The sequence below is a fragment of the Amblyraja radiata genome, chromosome 7 (assembly GCF_010909765.2).
Source record: "Amblyraja radiata isolate CabotCenter1 chromosome 7, sAmbRad1.1.pri, whole genome shotgun sequence".
NCBI lineage: Eukaryota > Metazoa > Chordata > Chondrichthyes > Rajiformes > Rajidae > Amblyraja > Amblyraja radiata.
The window spans coordinates 63,206,889-63,224,464 of NC_045962.1; the positions used below are offsets into that span (position 1 = coordinate 63,206,889).

The window sequence follows — 17,576 nt, forward strand, 5'->3', positions numbered from 1 at the left end:
TAATTTGTACGCATCATCTTTTGCTTTGATACCATCCCTGATTTCCCTTGTTATCCACGGATGCACTACCTTCCCTGATTTATTCTTTTGCCAAACTGGGAAGAACAATTTTTGTAGTTCATCCATGCAGTCTTTAAATACCTTCCATTGCATATCCACCGTCAACCCTTTTAGAACTAATTGCCAGTCAATCTTGGCCAATTCACGTCTCATACCCTCAAAGTTACCTTTCTTTAAGTTCAGAACCGTTGTTTCTGAATTAGCAATGTCACTCTCCATCCTAATGAAGAACTCAACCATATTATGGTCACTCTTGCCCAAGGGGGCACGCACAACAAGACTGCTAACTAACCCTTCCTCATTACTCAATACCCAGTCTAGAATAGCCTGCTCTCTCGTTGGTTCCTCTACATGTTGGTTTAGATAACTATCCCGCATACATTCCAAGAAATCCTCTTCCTCAGCACCCCTGCCAATTTGATTCACCCAATCTATATGTAGATTGAAGTCACCCATTATAACTGTTTTGCCTTTGTTGCACGCATTTCTAATTTCCTGTTTGATGCCATCCCCAACTTCACTACTACTGCTAGGTGGCCTGTACACAACACCCACCAGCGTTTTCTGCCCCTTAGTGTTTCGCAGTTCTACCCATACCGATTCCACATCCTCCGAGCTAATGTCCTTCCTTTCCACTGCGTTAATCTCCTCTCTAACCAGCAACGCTACTCCACCACCTTTTCCTTTCTCTCTATCCCTCCTGAATATTGAATATCCCTGGATGTTCAGCTCCCAGCCTTGGTCACCCTGGAGCCATGTCTCCGTGATCCCGACTATATCATAATCATTAATAGCTATCTGCACGTTCAACTCATCCACCTTATTACGAATGCTCCTTGCATTGAGACACAAAGCCTTCAGGCTTGTTTTTACAACGCTCTTACCCCTTATACAATTATGTTGAAAAGTGGCCCTTTTTGATTTTTGCCCTGGATTTGTCTGCCTGCCACTTTTACTTTTCACCTTGCTACCTATTGCTTCCGCCCACATTTTACACCCCTCTGTTTCTCTGCTCACCCATTTAAGAACCCCACCACCTCTTATTCTCTGTTTATTATTGTTTTCTTCTTTCCCCCCTACATGTTGGGTCTGAATGCTTTCCTTCTCTGCCTCCTGCCTCACACACTGTCTAATAGCTTTCTCTATTTGAGTCCCTCCCCCCAACCATTCTAGTTTAAAGTCTCCCCAGTAGCCTTTGCAGATCTCCCCGCCAGGATATCGGTCCCCCTCAGGTTCAAGTGCAACCCATCCTTTTTGTACATGTCGCACCTTCCACAAAAGAGGTCCCAATGATCCAGAAATTTGAATCCCTGCCCTCTGCACCAGCCCTTCAGCCACGCATTTATCCTCCACCTTGCTCCATTCCTACTCTCATTGTCGCGTGGCACTGGCAGTAATCCCGAGATTGTTACCTTTGCTGTCCTACTCTTTAACTCCCCTCCTAACTCCCTAAATTCTCCTTTCAGGACCTCTTCTCTTTTTTTACCTATGTCATTGGTACCTATATGTACCACGACCTCGGCTCCTCTCCCTCCCCTTTCAGGATATCTTGGACACGTTGAGACACATCACAGACCCTGGCACCAGGGAGGCAAACTACCATTCGGGTCTCCCGACTGCGTCCACAGAATCAGCCTGTCTGACCCCCTAACTATAGAGTCCCCTATTAGTATTGCTCTCCTCTTCTTTTCCTTACCCTTCTGAGCAACAGGACCGGTCTCTGTACCGGAGGCCCGGCCGCTGTCGCTACCCCCAGGTAGGCTGTCCCCCCCAACAGTGCTCAAACAGGAGTACTTATTGTCAAGGTGTACAGCCACCGGGGTACTCTCTAGTCCCTGCCTGTGACCCTTGCCTCTCCCAACCGTGATCCACTTGCCTGCCTCCTGTGGTCTTGGAGTGACCACCTCCCTGTAACTCCTCTCAATGACTTCCTCGCTCTCCCTGACCAGACGGAGGTCATCGAGCTGCTGCTCCAGGTTCCTAATACGGTCCCTTAGGAGCCCCATCTCAATACACCTGGCACAGATGTGGACGTCTGGAGGGCTATCAGACTCCATGACTTCCCACATCTGACATCCAGAACAGTAAACTGCCCTGGCCCTCATACTCCCCTTACCTAGGATACAATACAAAACAAACAGCTACAATACAGTACAATCAGCAGGGATCTGACTCCCAATCAGCTGCTCCCTCTTGTCTGCTTCCACCAATCAGCGGCTTCCTCAAACCCACTTGTTTTTGAAGTGGAACTTGGAACGTTGCAGATTTCAGCTCCTCCTCCCTCTGCGACCTCTCCAACGGCTCTCGGGCCTCTGTAGAAGCAAGCCCCGCGCTCCTCTTTAAATCCTACCGCTCGGGTGTAGCTCCTCCCTCTGCGACCTCTCCAACGGCTCTCGGGCCTCTCTGTGATTTACCTCTACCCATTGTGGGACATTGGACCTTGTCTATGGGACTGGTGCGCTACAATGCTGAGAACTATATTCAGCACTCTGCATCTTTACCTTTACTTTACCTACTTTACTTGAGTTTGACTTGATTGTATTTATGTACAGTATATCTGATCTGTTTGGATAGTATGCAAAATAAAACGTTTCACTGTACCTCAGTACACGTGACAATAATAAACTTAAACCTAAACCTACCTAATAGTAGATGCTGGGGAGCTCACAGTGGAGAATGTGAAATTAAATGGTAATCTCATGATGAGGCATCAGAAATGTTAGAAATTCTTTACTCAATGCTTGTGAATCTTTGGAATTATCTACCGAAAAGGCTGTGAATTATCTTTTTTTTAAAGTATATTCAGCGTTTCTTTCTTGCTTGATCCCTAAAATCCTTGACTTTGCTGCAACTCAAAAACACATCTATTTCAGCATTGAATTTATTCAATGAATCAGCTGCCCTGGTTCCGAAAGGTTGAGAACTTCAAAGATTCACAGCCGCTGGGAGAGAAAAAAATATCTTCCCATCTTTGTCTTAAAATAGGCAACCTCTTATTTTGAAATAATGGACCAAGGCCCAGGGCGACACAGTGGCGCAGCGGTAGAGTTGCTGCCTTAAAGTACCAGAGACCTCGGCTCAATCCTAACTGTGGGTGCTGTCTGTATGGAATTTGCACATTCTCCCAGTGACCACATGAGTTTTCTCCAGGTGCTCCAGTTTTCTCCCACGCTCCAACGATGTACAGGATTGTAGATTAATTTATAGAATTGTAAATAGTCCCTAATGTGTAGGATAGTGTTAGTGTTCAGGGTGAACACTGGTCAGCGTGGACTTGGTGGGCTGAAGAGCCTGTTTCCTCGCAGTATCTCTAAAGTCTAATGTCTAAAGTTTAGATTCCCCAATGAAAATAAAAATATTCTCACCCCACTAAGAATATTATGTTTTGTTAACCTTTCAATCTTCGAGATCCAATCGAAGCATAGATCTAATTTGCTCAATTTTTCTCCTAAGATAACCCCTTTATCTTAGGGCATCAGCTAGTGGAACCTCTCTGAAATTCCTGCAATCCATGTAGATTCCTCCTGAAGTAAGGACAATCCAACTGTAAACAATAATCCATGTATGGCCTTACCCAGACCCTACGCAGTTAGAGACGAAACAAAATCCTCCTGGAGGAACTCCTGGAGTTACTGTAGTATTTTGTGTTCTCCACAAGAATCCAGCATGGGCAGTTCCTTGTATCTCCTGGAGTAACCCAGTGGGTTAGGCAGGTTCTGTGGGAGAGCAAGAAATAGTCAACGTTTCGGATTGAGACCCTACATTAGGACTGATTTATATACTTTTTTCTCCCACGTGATAAAGGCAAATATTCACTTCCTAATACATTAGCGCCTGCACATTAACATACTTGCATTTAATTTATAAGAAAACCCAATTCCCTCTGCAACCTCTCACTTTAAACAATATTTTACATTTCTATTCTGCACAACAAAGTAAATGATCACACATTTTCCTACATTATATTCCATCTAGTAAATTTTGCGCACTCACTTAGCCCATATGTAGCTTTATTCACACTCTTTGTATACTCCTCAAAAATTGATTTTCCATCATGTCTCCTCAGTAAATTTGACTGTACTAAACACAGTTTCTTTATATAAGCTATTAATGGGATTTCACATACTGATGCCTGTAACATCACACTGTTAACAACTTCCCGACCGGAATATGTCTAGCCATCTTCTATTCCTGCCAATTTATTAATGCCAATTTCAAGCACCCTTATCTTGCAGAATAACCTTTTAACTGGCACTTAAATCAATGCCTTTTGGAAATCGATATGCTACATATATCCACAAAGAACTCTAATGCATTGTTCAAACATGGAATCCTTACATAAAAACATAAAGACTGCGGAATTGCATTAAACTTTTCTAAATGTCTCTTAATAATGGATTTAGCATTTTGCCAACCACAAATACAAGACTAATGGCCAAATAGTTTGAAGCTTACTGTCACTTACTGTCCTTTTGTTGAACAAGGATATCCTTTTGTTGAACAAGGATTTTCTACCTGCTTAGACATTTGCTGAATCTAACGAATTTTAGAAGATGGAACCAATGGATGCATTATCTTGCAGCCATTTTTCACAAGATCATGGAAAGCAAGCTGTCAGGCCTCGGGGAATTGCCCCAGTGTTAGCAATGCCAAAGGAAAAACAACATGTCAACAGTTAGAGAAGTAACATAAAAATAGGGGTTTTACAAAATTGAAGATAGTCCCATATTATGCTATGAGATGGGGTGGCACAATGGCATCAAAGACCCGGGTACAATCCAAACTATGGGTGCTTTCTGTACAGAGTTTGCATATTCTCTATGTGGCGATGTGGGTTTACTCTGGGTGCTTCGGTTTCCTCCACATTCCAAAGAATGGTTTCTAGGTTAATTGTCTCCTGTAAATTGTCCCCAGTGTGTATGATTGAATTAGTGTCGGAACAGACGGTGGGCTGAAAGGCCTGTTTTCACACTGTATCTCAGGGTATTGTGGGAAAATAGACACAAAATGCTGGAGTAGCTCAGCGGGACAGGCAGCATCTCTGGATAGAAGGAATGGGTGACGTTTTGGGTTGAGATACTTCTTCAGATTGGGACTGATCACATTCTCAGAGACAGGACTGACCAGCTATCCCTCCCCCGGCTGCACTGATGCTGTCTCGGTCGTAGAACATAAGATAGACACAAATACTAGGTATGTTGCAAAACCTACCTTCAGCGGCGCTGCAGATCTGTCGCTGCCCGTGTGCGCGACTTTGGTGCCTTTGAGAGGGGGGCGGGTTTAAAATGCAATTTTCTCTAGGCTATTCAAATCAATGTTGTTCAGCCTACTTAGTTGCTGACGAAAAATCGCTGCGACATTAGTTCGCTGCAGCTATTTTTAAACTAAATTGGTTTATTTAATTATTATAGTAGGTTAAAAATCATCCTCTAAACCCGCGACCGCCGCCAACGGGACGGATCTCATGCAAGGTAGGCTGTTTATTTTTACATTAAAAAGGGCTTCTTAAGATCCCTTTATACAAAATTTTATGTTGCGAGTAGCTGATTTGGGGGCCCATTAAATCCTGCAGTTATTTTTCTGGGCATATGGGGTACAAATTCACCGCAATGGGAATGTTGCAAACCATCGCGTTCCACACGATCCCACTCGCAAGCTGATTTAAATGGCCATTAATTTACAGCAATTGAACACTAAATTCCTTCCATTTGGCCTATAAATTAATGTCAATGAGATTTAAAAATCATGTTTTATTGTGAATTCTTGTGTGAATGTTCTTTGGACACTTAGGCTTTTAAAAAATGTTATTCTTTCCTTAAGAAATGGATAGATGTTTAGATCTAGTAATTACATTTTGGAATTAGCTACAATTGGGTAACTAACTAATTATATGCTTTAATTTCAGGTCATCCAAGTAAGATTGTTTAATATTTGTTTCATAATGCTTCAATCTATAATAACTGAAAATGTCTTTCAGTTCTCTTAATTTTTAATAAAGTTATGGGCTTTAGACTGTCCTCGATCACAGCTTTTGTGTTAAGTCAATGGAAAATCAATAGGGAACAAGATGTTAATTTCCGAGTATGAAAATGGCCATAACTTTTTTAATACAGAAGATATGAAAGTGAATTAGGTGTCAAATTAAACTTATTTTTATGCTTTATCTGATGGGATGAATTGCAGACTTGATTTTTAAAACTCAAAATTTTGTAACATTGCTACAAAAACCTGGAGTAACTCAGCTGGACAGGCAGCATCTTTGGAGAGAAGGAATGGGTGATGTTTTGGGTTGAGACTCTTCTTCAGACCATAGAGCACAAGGTTATTGTTCTAGTTGAGGGACAGATGACATGATGTCTGGTTCACATAAGAGAGAAACCCAAGTGCTGTGTATCAACTGTAGCATCCCACACAATGAGAGGACCATCCCCTTAATATTTGGTTATGCTTATAATGTACATAATCTATTGCAATTCAATAATTAATTTTATTGAATTACAATAAACTGGTACAATAATATGGTTTTCCCTTATTTAGGTTTACCTAATAAACGTTTGCAACTTGAAATGGTCCTGGATCCCATGTGATCCTGGATCCTGGATCCCATGTGATCACACAGTCAGACTTCAATCCCTTCTAGATTATCCAATAAAGAAAAAGTCACAAAGTGCTAGAGTAGCACAGCAGGTCAGGCAGCATAGAAACATAGAAAATGGGTGCAGGAGGAGGGCATTCAGACATTCGAGCCAGCACCGCCATTCATTGTGATCATGGCTGATCATCCACAATTAGTAACCCATGCCTGCCTTCTCCCCATACCCCTTGATTCTACTATCCAAAAAACTATCTACTATCGCCACTGTCTGCCATTCTGACATCTCTGAAGAAAATGGATAGGTGGCATTTGAATCAGGATTTTTCTTCAGACTGATTGTGAGTGGTGGGAGAAAAAGACTGGAAGCGAGGAGGGGCAGAAAAAAGCCTGGTCTGCGATAGTTGGATACGGGTGTGTGTGAGGAGGGGGGCTTGATTGGTGGATGGTTGGTCAATGACCAGAGATGAAAAGACAAATGGTGTGAGATAAGGATAGAAGATGGTTTAAGTTGGCTTTCCATCCACTTTTCCACTATTCTTGCAATTTTGTAATGTATTTTGGTTTATTCTATTTACCCTCTCATCATTAACCACTGAAACATCCTTCGTTAGTTTCTAAAATGTCTGCAAAGTTGCAATAGCACTAATCTCAACTTTATATTCTTTTGCTTTCAACATAAATATCAGGTTTTATATCGAGTCTGTGGCTGGCTTAAGGATCCTTTGCCATTCTCTTTTTATTTCACATATTTTTTTATATCTTTAAAGTCCAATTAATTTTCAGTTTGTAATATTTTTTACTTCATCTCCTTCCTAATTCAAATTTTCCAACCCAGTTAAAACACAATCTAAAAAGTGTACTGAAATTATTTAATTCAACACCATATATAATTAACAGATATCTGAAGCATGATTTGCATAACCTGCAAGAAAAAAATCCAGTAATGGTTAACACATTTTATAAGAATATATAAAAATTACAAAAAAATTATCACGACTGTCTGGGTCATTGCTTTGGGCATACAGGATTTTGCATTTAACTGGAATAATAAAAGTCCTGATGCAGAGTTGTGACCCAAAAAGTCAATTGTTCCTTTCACCTCACAATTAATGCTGATAAGTGTGAGGTGCTACATCTTGGCAGGACAAATCAAAATAGGTCGTACATGGTAAATGGTAGGGAATTGAAGAATGTAGGTGAACAGAGGGATCTGGGAATAACTGTGCACAGTTCCCTGAAAGTGGAATCTCATGTAGATAGGGTGGTAAAGAAAGCTTTTGGTGTGCTGGCCTTTATAAATCAGAGCATTGAGTATAGAAGTTGGGATGTAATGTTAAAATTGTACAAGGCATTGGTGAGGCCAATTCTGGAGTATGGTGTACAATTTTGGTCGCCTAATTATAGGAAGGATGTCAACAAAATAGAGAGAGTACAGAGGAGATTTACTAGAATGTTGCCTGGGTTTCAGCAACTAAGTTACAGAGAAAGGTTGAACAAGTTAGGGCTTTATCCTTTGGAGCGCAGAAGGTTAAGGGGGGACTTGATAGAGGTTTTTAAATGATGAGAGGGATAGACAGAGTTGACGTGGAAAAGCTTTTCCCACTGAGAGTAGGGAAGATTCAAACAAGGGGACATGACTTGAGAATTAAGGGACTGAAGTTTAGGGGTAACATGAGGGGGAACTTCTTTACTCAGAGAGTGGTAGCTGTGTGGAATGAGCTTCCAGTGAAGGTGGTGGAGGCAGGTTCGTTTTTATCATTTAAAAATAAATTGGATAGTTATATGAATGGGAAAGGAATGGAGGGTTATGGTCTGAGCACAGGTATATGGGACTAGGGGAGATTATGTGTCCGGCACGGACTAGAAGGGTCGAGATGGCCTGTTTCCGTGCTGTAATTGTTATATGGTTATATGGTAATTCACTGAGTTCCTCCAGTCGTCTGTTTTTTATGCTCTCAATTTCATCATCTGATGTCTCTTGTGCTTCTTTGTACATTGTACCTCGGTAAACGTGACAATAATAATAAACTAAACTAAAAATAGAGCAAGCTGGAGTCAATGGGTCAGGCGATATTTGTGGAGGAAAATTGATAGCCATGTACCTGTATCAGGTCTAGATGAAGGGCCTCGTCTTGAAACATCAACTATCCATTTCTCTCCACAAATTCTGCCTGGCACACTGAGTTTCACCTTTTAAGCATTGTGGTGTTCAAATTAATTCACGTATAGGCTAAAAAAAATTACTGCCATTAGCACCAGGGTGCAATGAAATTCGTTGCTCACATGAAGCTCACAGGGACGAGGACTTCCGGTAGCGCCATGGACATGGAGCAGTAAGAGGCGCTCCTTTTAGCTCCGCTCCGAAAAACGTGTTAAAACGCGCTAAAATACCTGAAAAAGAAAAGCGGACCGAATGAAAAACACTTACCGGCAGATGCCTGACGTCGCGTAAGTGGCGTCATCAGAAATCGACGCAATGCTGACTGGATACCGGTATTTTTTAAATGTCAAAACGGACTTACAGAAGAAATCTGCCTACTCCACCTCGGAGCAGACACAGAACCCGATTGCAGGTTCTGCAAGAGAAAGAGACTTCTGAAGAATCTGAGGAAGAAGGAGTTATTTCTACCATGGAAGAGCAGACACAAGAACAAGCTTTAAGACAGGCTATGGTAAAAGACTTTGGAGAAATTCTGACTGAAAAGCTTGGAAATTTAGAAACAAAACTGGATGTTAAACTCAATGCTGGGAAAACAGAAATCTGCAGAAAAATTGATACTCTACAAGCTCGAATCGAAGAGGTAAATTCCGTTTTGAAAGGAGAAATTAAAAGGGTCGAAGAAGATATTAGCAAAAAGTTGGGACCCATTCTCCTCACCTCAAAAAAACAAAACGACGCTATCAGAGAACTCGAGGCTACTACTACGGACATTTCTGAGACAATGCAAAGACTGAAGAAAGATCTAGACCGTGTTTCTGGGAGAATGGAAATATCTTCTCTCATTTCAAGAATTACAGTCAAAATATTATCTGAAAGGTAGCCAATACTTTAGATACCTTCAAATACGAGACTATCTGAAATCATATATTCAAGACTATCAACATATGGTTCCAGACATACTAGACGAATGTATGACTAGAAACTCGGATTCAAACAAGTTAATATCATATCTGTATAATACCCTTTTAAATATACAAACTCCATCATCAGAAGTAATTAGAAGTACCTGGGAAGAGGAACTTGGCCTAAAAATTCTAAAAGACATGGGAAGAAAACCTTCTATACATAGACAACTGTTCTCTTAACGTTTGGCATTCGCTAATACAATTTATAAGATTATAAATTATTATTCAAAGTCTAAACTGAAAAGATCTTCCCAAATGTATCTCCATCAACTGTCCATTTCTCTCCACAAATTCTGCCTGGCACACTGAGTTTCACCAGCTGTTTTCTCTTTTAAGCATTGTGGTGTTCAAATTAATTCATGTATAGGCTAAAAAAAATTACTGCCATTTGCACCAGGCTGCAATGAAATTCGTTGCTCACATGAAGCTCACAGTGACAGCACAATGGGGCAGTGAAAGAGCGGATGCCTCACAGCACCATTGACATGGGTATGTAGGTTAATTGGCTGTAAATTACTCCTAATGTGTAGGATGCTAAAGTGGGATAACATGGAACTGGTGTACAGGTGATCAATGGTTGGTGTTGACTTGGTGGGCCTTGTGTCACTAAACTAAACTGGACTAGACTAAACTCAACTCACAAAGTATATAATATGTACTAAAAAATAAATACTAGTCTGCTCCTCTGGTAAGATGTGCGAAGGCTGGGAAGCTTCCAACGTCTCTGAGGATTACACACCTGTGGGAAGTGAGTCCAGCTATAGCTTCTGATTGATTGCATGGGGGAGCAGGAGCTGCAGCTGGATGACCTCAGGGTAATCTGCGAATCAGAAGGCTTCATAGGTAGGAGTTATAGTGAGGTGGTCACACCTAAGGTACAGGCAGAAAATCAATGAGTGACCCACAGGGAAGGGAGCAGGCAGAGAGTGCAGGAATATCCTGTGTTTGTGGCCATTCCTCTTGAAAGCAGATGCAGTAAACCCTTTCTATAATGGCCATGGGTGGGGTTGTGTGGGGTTGTGGGGTTGTGTGGGGGGGGGGGGGATTATTGCTGTGAGGAAGGCTATCAAGATACACAGCAGGAAATAGATCAGCTTCAGAAATGGGTGAAATGGCAGATAGAGTATAATCCGAGCAAATGCAAGGTGTTGCACATTGAGCGGTCAAATGTAAGGGGAAAATGTACAATTAATGGCATGATAACCATATAACCATATAACAATTACAGCACGGAAACAGGCCATCTCGGCCCTACAAGTCCGTGCCGAACAACTTTTTTCCCTTAGTCCCACCTGCCTGCACTCATACCATAACCCTCCATTCCCTTCTCATCCATATGCCTATCCAATTTATTTTTAAATGATACCAACGAACCTGCCTCCACGACTTCCACTGGAAGCTCATTCCACATCGCTACCACTCTCTGAGCAAAGAAGTTCCCCCTCATGTTACCCCTAAACTTCTGTCCCTTAATTCTGAAGTCATGTCCTCTTGTTTGAATCTTCCCTATTCTCAAAGGAAAAAGCTTGTCCACATCAACTCTGTCTATCCCTCTCATCATTTTAAAGACCTCTATCAAGTCCCCCCTTAACCTTCTGCGCTCCAGAGAATAAAGACCTAACTTATTCAACCTATCTCGGTAACTTAGTTGTTGAAACCCAGGCAACATTCTAGTAAATCTCCTCTGTACTCTCTCTATTTTGTTGACATCCTTCCTATAATTGGGCGACCAAAATTGTACACCATACTCCAGATTTGGTCTCACCAATGCCTTGTACAATTTTAACATTACATCCCAGCTTCTATACTCAATGCTCTGATTTATAAAGGCTAGCATACCAAAAGCTTTCTTTACCACCCTATCTATATGAGATTCCACCTTCAAGGAACTATGCACGGTTATTCCCAGATCCATCTGTTCAACTGTATTCTTCACTTCCCTACCATTTACCATGTACGTCCTATTTTGATTTGTCCTGCCAAGGTGTAGCACCTCACATTTATCAGCATTAAACTCCATCTGCCATCTTTCAGCCCATTTTTCCAAATGGCCTAAATCACTCTGTAGACTTTGGAAATCCTCTTCATTATCCACAACACCCCCTATCTTGGTATCATCTGCATACTTACTAATCCAATTTACCACACCTTCATCCAGATCATTGATGTACATGACAAACAACAAAGGACCCAACACAGATCCCTGAGGCACCCCACTAGTCACCTGCCTCCAACCCGACAAACAGCCATCCACCATTACCCTCTGGCTTCTCCCATTCAGCCACTGTTGAATCCATCTTGCTATTCCTGCATTTATACACAACAGTTGAACCTTCTTAACCAACCTTCCATGAGGAACCTTGTCAAAGGCCTTACTAAAGTCCATATAGACAACATCCACTGCTTTACCCTCGTCAATTTCCCTAGTAACCTCTTCAAAAAATTCAAGAAGATTAGTCAAACATGACCTTCCAGGCACAAATCCATGTTGACTGTTCCTAATCAGACCCTGTTTATCCAGATGCTTATATATATTATCTCTAAGTATCTTTTCCATTAATTTGCCCACCACTGAAGTCAAACTAACAGGTCTATAATTGCTAGGTTTACTCTTAGAACCCTTTTTAAACAATGGAACAACATGCGCAGTACGCCAATCCTCGGGGACTATTCCCGTTTCTAATGACATTTGAAATATTTCTGTCATAGCCCCGGCTATTTCTACACTAACTTCCCTCAATGTCCTAGGGAATATCCTGTCAGGACCTGGAGACTTATCCACTTTTATATTTTTCAAAAGTGTCAGTACTTCTTTTACTTTGAAACTCATAGTATCCATAGCTACTCTACTAGTTTCCCTTACCTCACATAATTCAATATCCTTCTCCTTGGTGAATACCGAAGAAAAGAAATTGTTCAATATCTCCCCCATCTCTTTTGGCTCTGCAGATAGCTGTCCACTCTGTCTCTCCAATGGACCAATTTTATCCCTCGTTATCCTTTTGCTATTAATATAGCTGTAGAAACCCTTTGGATTTACTTTCACCTTACTTGCCAAAGCAACCTCATATCTTCTTTTAGCTTTTCTAATTTATTTCTTAAGATTCTTTTTACATTCCTTATACTCCTCAAGCACCTCATTAGAGTATACCTTCATGCTGCCTATAATTATTGTAGATCTCCCTCTTTTTCCGAACAAGATGTCCAATTTCCCTTGAAAACCAGGGCTCTTTCCAATTTTTACTGTTTCCTTTCAACCGAACAGGAACATAAAGATTCTGTACTCTTAAAATTTCCCCTTTAAATGTCCTCCATTTCTCTTCTACATCTTTCCCATAAAACAAAATGTCCCAGTTCACTCCTTTTAAATCATCTCGCATCTCATCAAAGTTAGCCTTTCTCCAATCAAAAATCTCAACCCTAGGTCCAGTTCTGACCCTCTCCATAATTATATTGAAACTAATGGTATTGTGATCACTGGACCCGAAGTGCTCCCCAACGCATACCTTCCGCCACCTGTCCCGTCTCATTTCCTAACAGGAGGTCCAGCACTGCCCCTCCTCTAGTAGGTACCTCTATGTATTGCTGCAAAAAACTATCCTGCACACATTTTACAAACTCCAAACCATCCAGCCCATTTACAGAATGTGTTTCCCAGTCTATGTGTGGAAAGTTGAAATCTCCCACAATCACTACCTTGTGCTTACTACTAATATCTGCTATCTCCTTACATATTTGCTCTTCCAATTCTCGTTCCCCATTTGGCGGTCTATAATACACCCCTATAAGTGTTGCTACACCTTTCCCACTTCTCAGTTCCACCCAAATAGCCTCCCTAGATGAGCCCTCCAATCTATCCTGCCAAAGCACTGCTGTAATATCTTCCCTGACTAGCAATGCAACACCTCCACCTCTTGCCCCTCCAATTCTATCACACCTGAAGCAACGAAATCCTGGAATATTTAGTTTCCAATCACAGCCCTCCTGCAACCATGTTTCACTGATCGCCACAACATCATACTTCCAGGTGTCTATCCAGACTCTAAGCTCATCCACCTTTCTTACAATGCTCCCAGCATTAAAATATGCACATTTAAGAAACCCCCCGTCTCTTATTCTCTGTTTATTTCCTTTTTTTTCTTTCTCCTCTTGTGTCCGAGTGCTTCCCTTTTCTGCTTCCTGCCTCCCATTCTGTCTACTAGCTTTCTCTATTTGAGTCCCTCGCCCCAACCATTCTAGTTTAAAGTCTACCCAGTAGCCTTTGCGAATTTCCCCGCCAGGATATTGGTCCCCCTCGGGTTCAAGTGCAACCCATCCTTTCTGTACAGGTCCCACCTTCCCCAAAAGAAGTCCCAATGATCCAGAAACTTGAATCCCTGCCCTCTGCACCAGTCTTTCAGCCACGCATTTATCCTCCACCTCGCTCCATTCCTACTCTCACTGTCGCGTGGTACAGGCAGTAATCCTGAGATTGTTACCTTTTTGGTCCTTTTCCTTAACTCTCCTCCCAACTCCCTAAATCCTCCCTTCAGGACCTCTTCCCTTTTTTTACCTATGTCATTGGTACCTATATGTACCACGACCTCAGGCTCCTCTCCCTCTGATTTCAGGATATCTTGGATGCATTGAGACACGTCCGAGACCTTGGCACCAGGGAGGCAGACCACCATCCTGGTCTCCCGACTGCGTCCACAGAATCGCCTATCCGACCCCCTAACAATAGAGTCCCCAATTACTATTGCCCTCTTCTTTTTTTCCCTACCTTTCGGAGCAACAGGGCCGGTCTTTGTGCTGGAGGCCCGTCCGCTGTCGCTACCCCCGGGCAGGCTGTCACCCCCATCCGTACTCAAACAGGAGTACTTATTTGCAAGGTGTACCGACATTGGAGTACTCACTCGTCCCTGCCTCTGCCTCTTGCCCTTCCTTAGCGTGACCCACATGTCTCTCTCCCATGGTCTTGGAGTGACCACCTCCATATAACTCCCCTCTATGACCTCCTCATTCTCCCTGACCAGACAGAGGTCATCGAGCTGCTGCTCCAGGAACCTAATACGGTCCCTTAGGAGCCCCATCTCGCTGCACCTGGTGCAGATGTGGACGTCTGGAGGGCCATCCAACACCATGACCTCCCACATCTGACATCCAGAACAGTACACTGCTCTGACTGTCATTCTCTCGCCTTACCCTGGATCCGATACAAGTACAATACAATAGAAACTGCTGGGAGAAATCAGCAGGTATCTGACTCACAAACAGCTGCTCCCTCTTGACCTTTAAACTGCACCTTTATTATATAAACAAAAAGCACTGTACCTTTAGCCCACTGTACCCTTGACTCACTGTAACTTTACTAAAGCACTGTACCCTTAGCCCACTGTACCCTTGGCCCACTGTACCTTTACTAAAGCACTGTACCTTTAGCCCACTGTACCCTTAGCCCACTGTACCTTTACTAAAGCACTGTACCTTTAGCCCACTGTACCCTTGGCCCACTGTACCTTTACTAAAGCACTGTACCTTTAGCCCACTGTACCCTTGGCTCACTGTACCTTTACTAAAGCACTGTACCTTTAACCAGAACGCAGAAATGCTAACCTGAGGTTGCACCCAATCAGCTGCTTCCTCTAGTCTGCTTCCACCAATCAGCGGCTTCCACCAGAACCCTCCCTATGGAGTGTGGAGCGTTACGGATTTTGGTAATGATTTGGTAAAGATCCTTAACAGCATTGATGTACAGGAGGCTCTTGGGGTCCAAGGCCCATTCCCTGAGAGTGGCAACACATGTAGATAGAGTGGCATGCTTGCCTTCTCAGGTCGGGGCATTGAGTATAAGAGTCAGGATGTCATGATGGCTCGATGTTTGGACAAGTCCAGAGGAAGGAATGGAGGTGGAGGGGGAGGGGTCAAATAAGTGTGAGTTCATGTGTGGCATGGGGAAATGTGGGGAAGAAAGGGATTGTGTTTTTGGTGGGTGGAAAGGGGAGAAAGGGGGGAAAGGGGAGAAGGGGGGGGGGGAGGTTGTGACCTACGATTACCTTTTCAATCACGGTCAGTGAAATGTTAATGGCATTATTACTAACTTATCAAAGAATTAAAATACTCTCATTACCATGGATGTCAGAATGTTGTGTTTTGTCCCCACCTCTCTTCCAGCTTTCTTACCCATCCCTCCCACCCACCATAATCAGTCTGAAGGGTCCTGACCTGAAATGACACATATTCATATTCTTCAGAGATACTGCCTGATCTGCTGAGTTACTCCAGCACGTTGCATCTTGTTTTCATAAAGTAGCATCTGCGATTCCTTGTGTCTCAAGTTGCCTGCTTAGTTTTTGGCAAAAATGCTCTCGGGCTATTTAATATGTGCAAGTCAAAGCTGAAAATGTTTTATTTTTAAAGAATCTGTTGGATTTTTTTAAAAGAGAACAATTTTGATGAATCCATTTCTAAAACAAACAAAAATAATTCTTAACTACCTTGTACATCAGCTGACTTGTAAGCATGTAATATAATATTAGCATATTTCCTATGAAAGCCTTTGGAAATACTGCCGAGAGAATATTCATGTTTATTTGGATGCTTGTAAGTTGAGATATGTTCTGACTCACAATTGCCCCATTGGCAACCCCTAACCTTGCCGCCATCACGGCCTGTGTGAGTCATTAGAAAATTGGGCTTTACATTTCTACAAACGAAATAACTTAAAATGGCTGCTTTGATCTCATCGTATGTTTGAAACAAAATATTTAAACAGTGGATTGCTCATAAAACCACCTCAGCCTCAAACACTGTTACCTGGTGACAAAATACTTGGGCAAACATAATTTTTATCTACGGAGAAATTTTTAGATTAAACTTTTCCAACATTGAACTTTACTTATGTTCTCCGTCTTTACTCATAAGAACTGGAATATGTCATCAAGTCCCTCGAGCCCACCCCACAATTCTAAAAGCTTGCAACCTCAATTCCACCTTCTTGTCTGGTTCTCATTTCTTGAGCTATTCAGAGAGCAATAGTTTATTGGTTTCAGCCTAAAATATACTTGACAACTGAGTATTCAGTCCTCTGAGGTAGAAAATTCAAAAATAACAGAGCCATCTGAGTAGAGAAATGACAGAGCCCTATTCTTCGTTCTGGCCTTCAGTGGCATAGTTTCCCAAAATCTACCCTCTCAAAATATTTGAGAGGAATTTCATTTGTCAAGTCAGTCAATCAAATAAGAAGCAACGAACACACAAAACACATTTGATCATAAACATCCACCACAGTGACTCCTCCACATTCCTCACTGTGATGGAAGGCGAAAAAAAGTTCAGACACCTTCCCTTCGCTCTCCCGTGGTCGGGGGCCTTGAGCCCTCCGTTGACGGGACGATCCTGACTCCCGTAGCTGGCGGCATTTGGGCCCTCCGCATCGGGGCGATCAACTCCTGCATCGGGGGGATGTCAGCTTCCCCGCGCCGGTGATCGAACTCCGTGTCGGGGCTGGTCGAACCTTCCGCAACGTTAGAGCTTCCTGACTGGCCTCTCCTGAGACTGCGAGCTCCTGATGTAAGGTCCGCAGGCAGCGGTTGAAGCGATCCCAGGCAAGGGATTGGCTCTGATGTTAAGTCCATGCCCCGCAGTGGGGCCCAAAGTCAGTCCAAGGAGGCCTCCAGCTCCATCGATGGTAGGCCGCAGAGCGAGCGGAGAATGCGATATGGAAAATAATCACATCTCCGGTAAGGTAAGAAACTGAAAATGTTAAAATGTTTATGTTAAAATGTTTTTTTGTCTATTATGCTTTTTATTTGTA

At 42.5% G+C, this 17,576-nt stretch overlaps 1 long non-coding RNA gene across 1 annotated transcript; it reads right to left on the reverse strand.

Moving 5' to 3' along the window:
• Window positions 1–5,167: 5,167 nt before the first annotated feature.
• On the reverse strand, window positions 5,168–9,294 carry LOC116974857. Its single transcript, XR_004412468.1, has 3 exons — window positions 9,249–9,294; window positions 7,255–7,257; window positions 5,168–5,179 (listed from the first exon to the last, which is right to left on the reverse strand). It is a non-coding gene; the product is annotated as an uncharacterized LOC116974857 (long non-coding RNA).
• Between the last annotated feature and the right edge of the window lie 8,282 nt (window positions 9,295–17,576).